Genomic DNA, 11,136 nt, shown 5'->3' with positions numbered 1-11,136 from the left:
ACGACAGCACACTTCGTGGCCGAACATCATGTATATGTAAATGAAACCATTGTATCTCAACAAAAAGTTTCAATTACACGGCATGCCGCATTAATTACGTCCTCAGTCCGTCCGTCCGTCCGTCCGCAGGGATCACTCCGGCCGTCCGACGAACGTTCACCCCACCATACAGATTAATATATAAAATGTCGACCTCCCGGGGACTTAATTACGGATGAACGGACAAAAAATGTTATATATTGTGACAAAGGGACGCGGGGCGTGATTGCTTTTCAAAATAATTGTCGTTTACTTTTTATAATAACTTGATGAGTGATATACTTCTGAGGGCCCAGTTTTTGAGCGGATTTTCGACCGCCTTAAAAGATGATTATGACAAATAATTTACAGGATGCATGAATAAAATAAGCATGATACTCTCCTACTTAATATTTTAAGAAAGTGCATTGTTTTCTCGTTTGCCGGTTATATTTCGTCAACATACCTACCTATAATAATAGACAACCCAGAATGTAGTGTTTGATTGTTTAAAAATTATCTTTTGTGATATTAAAATACCTTGGAATTAACTTCGTATCATAAGTAATGTAGGAACTAGGAAAATAATTTGTAAGGACTCTAAAAAAACGACTGTGCTCGTGGAAGGTTCCTAGATCAATAGAAAATACTAACTTTGATAAAAATTCTGATTTCTAATGTAGTAGGTACCTACCTATACTTTCCTATTAGATCCTTTATCTTCAAAGAGAAAGTCTCATTTATTTATTTCAATTGACTAAAAATGTACATAATATCATTACTCTCTCCGATCGGTTAGAAGCGCACAAGCCCTCACAAGTCAAAAGCTTTACAATTTATCTTGAACACCCAAGAACAACCTAATTTGTTAATATAATATGGATAATATGCGATACTGACTCCCTTCAAACCAATATTATGTCATCGCTCCAAGTTAAGTCATTAAGCTTTAAGATACGAAGCGATCCATTACAGAATCTCCATAGTTATTGTTCACATAAAAATGAGATTGTTCGTTAATTAACATTAACATAATTACCCGACCTCGTAAATTACTCCGGCGGCAGACCACCTGCGCTATGGGAACGGTACTTCTTAAATTATTCGGTTAATAGTTAATACGCGATAAGCCACTGTTTACACGGCTACTGTATAATATAGAAATGAAGATAGAATTAATGACTCTATTTCTAAATGCTTAATTATTCGGATCGACAATAAGACGAAAGATCACTTTATATTTTAAGGAGTCGGTACTTTCATTTGAAAAAGCTTTGATCACTATCTTTAATAGTCTGTGTTTTTCAATAGAGTATACAAAATGTGAAAAAATTACAAGTAGGTAAGTAGGTAAGTACTGCATCTAACCACACCACTGTTTACATAACATACACATAAATACGTCTTTTATTTACTATACGTATACACGCAAACCCTTAGTAGTCCATTGAATGAGTCCCTCCAAGGGGGGTCTAGAGTGCGTGAGTTAGTAACGTAAGATGTTTCTTCGGAAACATGTCAAGAGTCCCTAGGTAATAAACATACTAAAACCCCGGGCCACTAGGAGGAGCCCCGGAGTGGGGGGAGGGGGGAAATGGGTCCATTTTTTCATTTTTCACTTAAATCTCAAAAACGGTACATGTTAGAGAAAAACTTTCAAGGAAAAATTGAAAGGCCATAAAATTATCTACAAGTTGTACCTGAATCATTTTTTCCTATATCCTACCGTTTCTGAGTTATACGCAGTAAAACATGATTTTGGCTCAAACAATTTCAACATCAATCGATCAAAAAATATTTCTTTCTTCCAAAAAACTCAAATGTGCAACTTGTGACCAGTACTGATAGATTGCTCTTAATTAGATCTATAATTGGTAAAATAAACACATTCCTCCATGGAAGCCTTTAGGAGGAATCGATTGTCAAAATATTATATTAGGGCAGTTTGAGTTACTGAACTTGATCTTTTTATTTTTTTCTTCCAAAAAACTCAAAAGTGCAACTTGTGACCGGTACAGATAGATTGCTCATAATAAGGTCTATCATTGCTAAAAATACTAGATTCCACCACGGAGGCGTTTACGGGGAATTGAATTTTATCAGGGTAGTTACGATACATGAACTTTTTATTTTTTTTCTTCCAAAAAGCTCAAAAGTGCAACTTGTGACCGGTACAGATAGATTGCTCATAATTAGGTCTATCATTGATAAAAATACCAGATTCCACCATGGAGGCGTTTACGGGGAATTGAATTTTATTAGGGTAGTTAGTTAAAAAGTTCATGTATCGTAACTACCCTAATAAAATTCAATACCTCCTAAAGGCCTCCATGGTGGAATCTGGTTTTTTTATCAATGATAGACCTAATTATGAGCAATCTATCGGTACCGGTCACAAGTTGCACTTTTGAGTTTTTTTGGAAGAAAAAAAATAAAAAGTTCAAGTATCGTATCTACCCAAATAAAATTCAATTCCCCGTAAACGCCTCCGTGGTGGAATCTAGTATTTTTATCAATGATAGACCCAATTATGTGCAATCTATCTGTACCGGTCACAAGTTGCACTTATGAGTTTTTTGGAAGAAAAAAATAAAAAGATCAAGTTCAGTAACTCAAACTACCATAATATAATATTTTGACAATCGATTCCTCCTGAAGGCTTCCATGGAGGAATGTGTTTATTTTACCAATTATAGACCTAATTAAGAGCAATCTATCAGTACCGGTCACAAGTTGCACTTTTGAGTTTTTTGGAAGAAAGAAATATTTTTTGATCGATTGATGTGGAAATTGTTTGAGCCAAAATCATGTTTTACTGCGTATAACTCAGAAACGGTAGGATATAGGAAAAAATGATTCAGGTACAACTTGTAGATAATTTTATGGTATTTCAACTTTTCCTTGAAAGTTTTTCTCTAACATGTACCGTTTTTGAGATTTAAGCGAAAAATGAAAAAATGGACCCATTTTCCCCCTCCCCCCACTCCGGGGCTCCTCCTAGTGGCCCGGGGTTTTAGTATGTTTATTACCTAGGGGCTCTTGACATGTTTCCGAAGAAACATCTTACGTTACTAACTCACGCACTCTAGAACTTTTTATTCAATGGACTATAGGTATAATTTACATGCAATATAAACCAATCCTTTATTTAACACTAAGCACTAACCGATGCAATCGCTATCTAGATGCTTAAAAGGTGAATAAATCTAAGTAAATAGCTTATTAACTAGATTTAAGTGTACATGTCTGCGTCTGCTTCCGCAGAGCTCTAATTAGAGCGCAACGGGACGGTAATGTATGTGTGTGTCGTGTTATCGTCGCATCTGACCCGTGACGTGTGTATGGCGGTATGGCGGTGGTTTGGCTTCGATAGGTGCAACATGTAGCTGACACTTGGCACATGACTCAGGATGCTGGTTCTGCGATTTTGCTGTAGATAGTGTTTGGCTGCAATAATTGATGCTGTTTGGCTGCTAGAATTGCGAATGGATATATAATATAATAGTACAGATAGGTTAGAAGATACGGGTGTAAATTTAATTTCATTTCACTCTCATCTCCCAAGCAAATGGTAAATCTATTGTATGACGATTTATAGGTGCTTCTAGAAGAAGTCTAATTAAATAAATAATTGTTTGAGTTTGAAGTATCATTAGTACCTACTCATTTGAGTAATCGTAGCCTATAGGTAGATATGCTTTACGATTCAAGACTAGATATTTTTAATCTAATACAATTATAAACTTCATATAGATTATATTATTTAAGTAGCTAAGACATATTTTATTAGTATTCTTTGTTATCTCTCACCTTTCTCACAACTGACCTATCATGAATATTTGTTGCGAAAAGCTTGAGAATTGTTTTGATTGATTTTCAAATTAAATACTTCATTGCTCAAATCACGATTTAAATATTACTACAAGCTGAAGATTGAAATGTAAGATTTTTATAGGAGGAAGTTAAAGAAAAAATTGAAAATATAAGTTTTGTAAAATTTTTAATTTTGTCTTTTCTTTTTAAACATAACATTAAAATCGATCAATCGGTGCAGTCACGTCCTCTAAAGCCCAGGCTGCGTCGTGTGAAGTAATGAGGTCTGTGCGATCTGTGATAGTGATATCCCTCACATGCGACACGCGAGCGGAGTCGCGGGAGATAACTTGGCGGTGCTTAGGGACCCCGGACCTCGTGGCTCGTACCTACATAAGTTGTTGCTAATAGCTAAATAGCTAATAAGGAGGTTTACTTATAGCCTTATAGCAATGAATACAAAGGATAAAATATATTTGAATTCAATAAATAAAAATAAACATGTACTTAGGTAGTTACCTAAGCAGGAATATGATAATATATTTTAAGTTTCGGTTACTTCAATGCTACATTCCATAAGCAGATTGTTACTTCTAAGATAACTATACCAACACGTGTGAATTTTTCATTTATAGCTTTCCAGAAAGCTTTTCATACAACATACATACAGTTGGCTTGAACAATCACGAACGTACTTTTGAAGATAACAAAAAATACAGGTACAATCGCGTTTTGATCACACAAAACGTTTTTCTATATAAACATACCTAAATAAGACATTATCATAAAGGAAGGGATGTATAATGTTTTTATTATCAAAAAAAGAATTGATTACCACATCGAATGTGCACATGCGGTGATAAACTATTAATTTAATCTATACCACATATTTGCTCCCCTAAACGTTTTCTAAACATCGCCCACTTGTTGCGGGCTTTCAATTGTGTACACAAATGAGCACATTTCATTGCTCCTCCAGTATAAATATAAATAAGTCTGCCTAATACATGGCGCAATGTAATGTAATGTATCCTGAATGGATCAGATTTCAATAGTTTTTATAAAGTTGGGGTCTATTCGTGCTTTGTTAATCCGATCGTGCGGGCAAGTTTTTTATCGCGTCAGCTGCACAAGTGCGCATTGTATGTGAGCCCGCGACAGCCCGGATTAACAATTATTGTAATACATTTTTATTGCTCTCCCACTTGGCCATACGGCATTTTTTAGATTTTGCCACTTGCACTAGGGTTGGCAGTGAACAAATTATAAAGAATTTTGCTTACTGATTAATATGTGGGTTTATGTTATATTCCCCAATTCACCATACTTTTTTAATAATAATTTCAAGTTTTAAATTTCGTATATTTACAACTTACCCATGCCTAGATAATGTTTTTACTATTAGGTATCTACTACTTACGTGTGTTTTTTTTTTTGTTATACATATCATGTAAGGCACATGCACACGCGAATTCTTATTTATAAACTAGCTTCCGCCCGCGACTCCGTCCGCGCGGAAGAAATAAGATTTTTTTTTCTACGTATTTTTACGGGATAAAAAGTATCCTATTTTATGCCCAGGATAATAAGGAATAATTATACCAAGTTTCATCGAAATCGAACCGTTAGTTTTCACGTGATGCCTTCACATACAGACAGACAGACAGACAGACAAAAATTTTTTTATCACATATTTGGGTTTGGTATCGATCCAGTAACACCCCCTACTATTTATTTTTCAATATTTTCAATGTACAGAATTTACCCTTCTACAGATTTATTATATGTATAGATAAGGAAAAGTTTAGTTACCTTTATGTAAGAGTAGTATGGAGATTCATTGAATCCAGTTATTAAATTATTAATATAATAACAAATAAATTATTGCTTATTGCAAAACTAACATTTAAACTACAAGCTGGCAACCCTAGCGGTTATTATATTCCCCATGATCGCTTGCCCCGAGGTAATTTATCTCTTTTATTCATTAGTTGTTGTTGTTTGAGCAGACGGCGTGAAATCGCATCAGATAGTCGAGATTAGAGCGTGCAATGACGACGGATAGCTTCGTGCTACCGTTACATCGGTGTCGTGACCAATTGGCTTTTAATGCATTTTATCAATAATTAACGGTGAATGTTTCGTGGTTTATAGGCTTTTTGAACTTATCGGTTGTGTGTTGGTTTATAGGTCTTTATTTTAAGTTGGATAGGGAAATTGGTCTACTGCATGATATAGAGCGGTGAATGCGAATGATTAGCAAATTAAATGTAGATTCTAAGGTGAAACTAGGTGCTGTGTTTAATAATTATTCAAGTTTATATCTAATATTTATTTCACTGGGACAAAATAGGTTACTAAGAACAAGTTCATTGCTGTGTATCTATAATTTCATATTAGAGTCTAATTAGAGCTGTTAACGCGTTAAATAACTTAGGTACGTCTATACAAGTAGTTATATCTAAATACAATATTACCAATTTCTTGTGTCTACAGTTGAAATTGCTTATAAAATAAAAATAATTCAAGGAAATGTTTCACAGGATAACAATTTACATGCGAGTACGCTCGAACATCATTAGTGTGACACGCGAGCGATACCCCGACCTTCCTATCGCTTCATTAGACGCTGTACTCTGTAGTCCATATTTCTAGTCTATGCTATGGACCGTATGGACCTTATTAGTTTAAAATGTTTGCTATAAATACTATGCTATACAGTGCTACTAAATATGAAATACAACCATCTTAGTTAATGGTCTATTTCGATATATTGAGATCGATAAGTAGCGATAAGATTGCTTATTATACCTACTAGCTTTTCTCCTGCGTTTTCTAAACTAGACTAAATAACATGATTAGCTGTTATATTTCAGACACCATTTTCGCTGTTCATTGATGAAAACAGAAAGAAAAATAGATTCAGTAGTTTTTGATTTTACTAGAACAAACAAAGACGTGGAGAGGACTTTGTTTTATTGATACGATTATTTGATTTTTTTATTTTATAAGGACTAATTTCTATAGAACTTTTTTATATTAGTTATATCATCAGATTATATTTCTACCCTCATATTAGCACGCATTTACTTTCCAAAAGTATTTTATTTATGTAACATGTGTATAAAATCTAAATATCTAATAGTAATATTATATGTAAATACCTTTTCAATTACCAACCTATACTAATGAATATGAAGTCAGAGTGCAGGTAAAAAATAAAACGACCAAGTGTTATCTATTTTCTTTGATTTAATAGACATGTAGGATTACATATACATATTTATTTCATAAAACTATATTATATGCATTAATTTATCTGCTAAATGTGTTCTAATTGTGACTCAATGAACAAACAACAATTACATATACTCGCATACACTCTGTTACACAAGACACGAGGTGCGTCTTGCTGAAGCGACAGACATACAAACCGAATTATATTTACTATATATATCTATATATGGCAAGAAAACAAAGTTTGTACATAATCTTTGGCTGGACACTGGGAGCGTCTGAGGGATAAGCCGCGTCTACTTTTGTGGGTATATTTCAATTTGTGCGTCAAGCCGCTAGATGGAGAGAAAAGAAACAATATAATCTTGTATATATATAGTTTATTTTATATATTTTAAACCAAAAATGATAAGATTTTAAACTGGGTATAAGCAGTGTCTCCATCTAGTGGTAACTTCAAGCGCTATACATTATCATAAATTAGTCTCTAAACAAAATTAAACATCAAATATAAAAAATACAAAATTAAATATAACATTATTATGCGTCAAGTATTATGTCATTTACTTTGAAAGCGAATATTGTACGTATTGCACTCTGTTTTGGCACAAAATGACCTAGAAGCACTTTCACAATATTGTAACAAAATAATAAAAACAATTACATAATATATTTTATTTTTATTGTGACTTACATTTATTCCGCTGGTGTAATATATTTTTTTTTATTAATTTTACTTTAATATGTGCAAAAGTGCTCCTATATCTGCAAACTGCTAAAACTTGTGATTCAACATTATCAACAATTTCTGAACCGACACTCAAAATTAAGTAACACTCAAGCCCTAAGTGTTAGTTAACACTGAGTAGTCGAATAACTTTGCCAAGATATTGTGCGATTTTATAAACATTTTCATATTAGTTACAAAACGTGGCTATAACGGGATTAATAACGAAATAACAATGTAAACGGAAGATCATTTAGGGTGACAACACACGAGCGACTCTGCGACGCAACTGCGACATTCGCAGAGAGTCGCCGAGTCGCCCGCTAACAATAAAATCATCGAAATTAGTCAACACATATAAAATTATCTTTCAAGCACCACTAGCAACGTTTTATGAAACTTAGAGAGAAAAATATTCTATCTGACGTCGACACACGAACGGTAAAATGCCATGACATTTCATATAAAAGTCAAGTTTAATTTATAGCATAAAATGTAGTACGAGTAATTTATACTTTGTGCGAAATAAAGTGAAGCTTTATTATAGTTCAAAATAACATTTTCATACTAGTAGCGATTTAAATTCGCGAAATATTCGCTCGTGTGTGAGACGCCTTACAGTTGAAGCGATAACACACCGCCCAATAAAATTGTTCTACTTACACAGCTATCGTAATACTTAAAATTAACAAAAGAGAACAATATTTAAATGTTAAAAAATCGATAAATAAATGTAAAAAGATTCCAAAAAATCGAATCGAAAACGTCAATAAAAAATCGGTCGGAACGCAAAACGTACGGACGACGCGCGCACTAGCGCGCTGCTCATTACGATACACAATTAAAATTCCCAATACATTATTAATATATTAATAATTAATTAATCAATACAAACAGACAGAAAATAGAATCAATTAAAGGTAACATCATAAATGTGTGTCAGCGCAAATCTAAAAGTTTCAGATCTCGAAATGGCCGCCCGTAAACGCGGCATTGAAACAAAAAAAGCACGTATCTAATAGTTCTATCCAGTCCAAACCGGTTAAATCTGGATAGAACCGGTTCAGAATGGATAAAACTGATTCTCTGTGTAGAGCTGACTGTTTGTGTGAACGTAAAAGCAAACGACAGACACACACACAACTAGAGGTCAAACAAATATGGCGGGCGGGTCGCGCGCCGCGGCGGCTTCTATTCGAGACATTAATACTACTCTCACGCGGCCGGTTCCGCATTTGACAGCTTTAAAACATGTTAAAAACCAGTAGTAAGGTTCAATTCGATTCTTCTATCTTTAAGTTTTATATTTTGTATCTTTGGTAAAGTTTAAATGTAGATCTTCACTAGTAAAATACATGAAACATGTTTTAAACCAGTCAAATTCGAATCCATTAATAAATAACTCCGTAAACCTAACACACATACAGCATACCGATAGGCCATTTCTTAGTTAATAAGTTCAGAAGTGCCGACGGCCACGCGACCCGCGACTCTACTTCTATTACAATAAAGACTACTCTAAATTAGTAAGATCTACTAAATAAACTTCACGATTACTAATAACGGTAAGATTCGAATTACATACAATGAGGAAATATGCTTGGAACGAACGCGGTCTTACTACACGACAGCCAATGGGACACCACCGGTGTGACGTCACGTCAAATGGCGGCTTCCTATTGGCTGAATTACGCCGTGCCACTCTTAGTATCCCATTATATATAACTAACACCACACTTCCTCTGAAAGACATTTTTACCCTATAATATAACAGGATACTTAAGAGCGGTCCCACACTAAAGCACCAGTGTGATGCCTACAATGTTAAGTACATATAATCTCTCTCTTGTCCCACGTTCGCGCCAAGCGCAAGAGTTAATAGATAACTAATTACATGAGTAAGAAAGCGTCTATACATAAGGGTCGAACCTGCGCACTCGGCCGCAGTTCGTGACACCGAGTATCCCACGCGGTGCTACAACACGCCAGTTTAGGTGCGGTTGCGGCCTAATGGAGGACAAACTTACTAAAATCCAACAAACAAGAAAACATTGCACATGCAAAATTGCACAATCCCATTTCACTCACTTGCGCACATAACTTGCGCAAGTCTACGATAGCCACAAGCGCACAACCGCACCCCACCGACGTGCTCAATAAACCTATACATTAGTATCAACACCGAATAAAATAAAAATGTACCATGTATGTAGCCCACAAGCAACGTACGAAAAGACAACAATGCGTGGAACGCGGCCACTACTTGCGTAGTGAGAGACGATCATACCCATATCATTGACTCGAATTAAATAAAGTGGCATTTGAGGCAAAGAAAGAAAAGCCCAAAATATTGATAGTAATATTATTTTAGAGAAAATATTTCTACCAAATTCTCATTGCCTTTTGAAATGTGATCTCCAATCTTACTGACGCAAAGTCGTTCTTGTTTTAACTTTCAGTGAACCTTTCATGCAGCATGAAGATGAATAAAAACAATTGTTACACGCTTTCAACTGATCTGTGATGTAGATGATAAAAACAATTAGTTTTTTTTGACAAAAGTGTCATAGAACTTTCTGGAAATATCCCCTAGCATGACCAAGTGATCTTCCTTCCACGCAAGTAGTGTCCGCACATAAGTAAATACATTACCCTAACGACTACATAAGCCTTAGCCGTGCTACCTCGCCGCTCGCTTACAACTAAACCTTTGGTATCCACTTAAACTATAATAAATAATACTTCCGATGTAAATGTTCAACACAACAACAGATCGCAGTTTCATAACAGGTGTTTAACACAATAGAGATTATATTATTTAGTACTCACAGTACCTACGGTTTAAATTGTTCATGTAACCGTTTGGTATTTCACGACAATATTAGTTTTTTTTAGGATATTGGCACAGTATACAGATACAACCAGTAGGAAAACTTCAAACAACGCGTTCGAAATGGCTCACGCACACAAGTAAGCGTGTTTACAGGAATCGTAAGTGTCTTATATCTGTCAATTGTGATAATACCCTTACGATTCCCGTAAATACGCTTACGCGCAAGTCATTTCGAACGCGTTGTATGAAGTTTCCCTACTGGTTGTATCTGTACTGTGATATTGGTGTGAAATAGCCAACAAAATACTGTATAAGGCGGACAGGACCCCACTGAGTATTGTGAAATGCATATAGCTATAATATAACACAACTATGAGACTAGAAGCTGGATCATTCGGTCACGCGAATCAAACGGAAACGGTACATTTTAGTTATTTGTGAATTTTAGTGTAACCAAGCTCAAACTCAAACTCAAACTCAAACTGAAATTTATATTATTCGTCTCAAA

The sequence above is a fragment of the Colias eurytheme genome, chromosome 18, assembly GCF_061535395.1.
Source record: "Colias eurytheme isolate Ceu_HAF_F1 chromosome 18, ilColEury1 Martin Lab GWU primary, whole genome shotgun sequence".
NCBI lineage: Eukaryota > Metazoa > Arthropoda > Insecta > Lepidoptera > Pieridae > Colias > Colias eurytheme.
The sequence above is the reverse complement of the archived record's forward strand: the minus strand, read 5'-3'. Positions refer to the sequence as shown.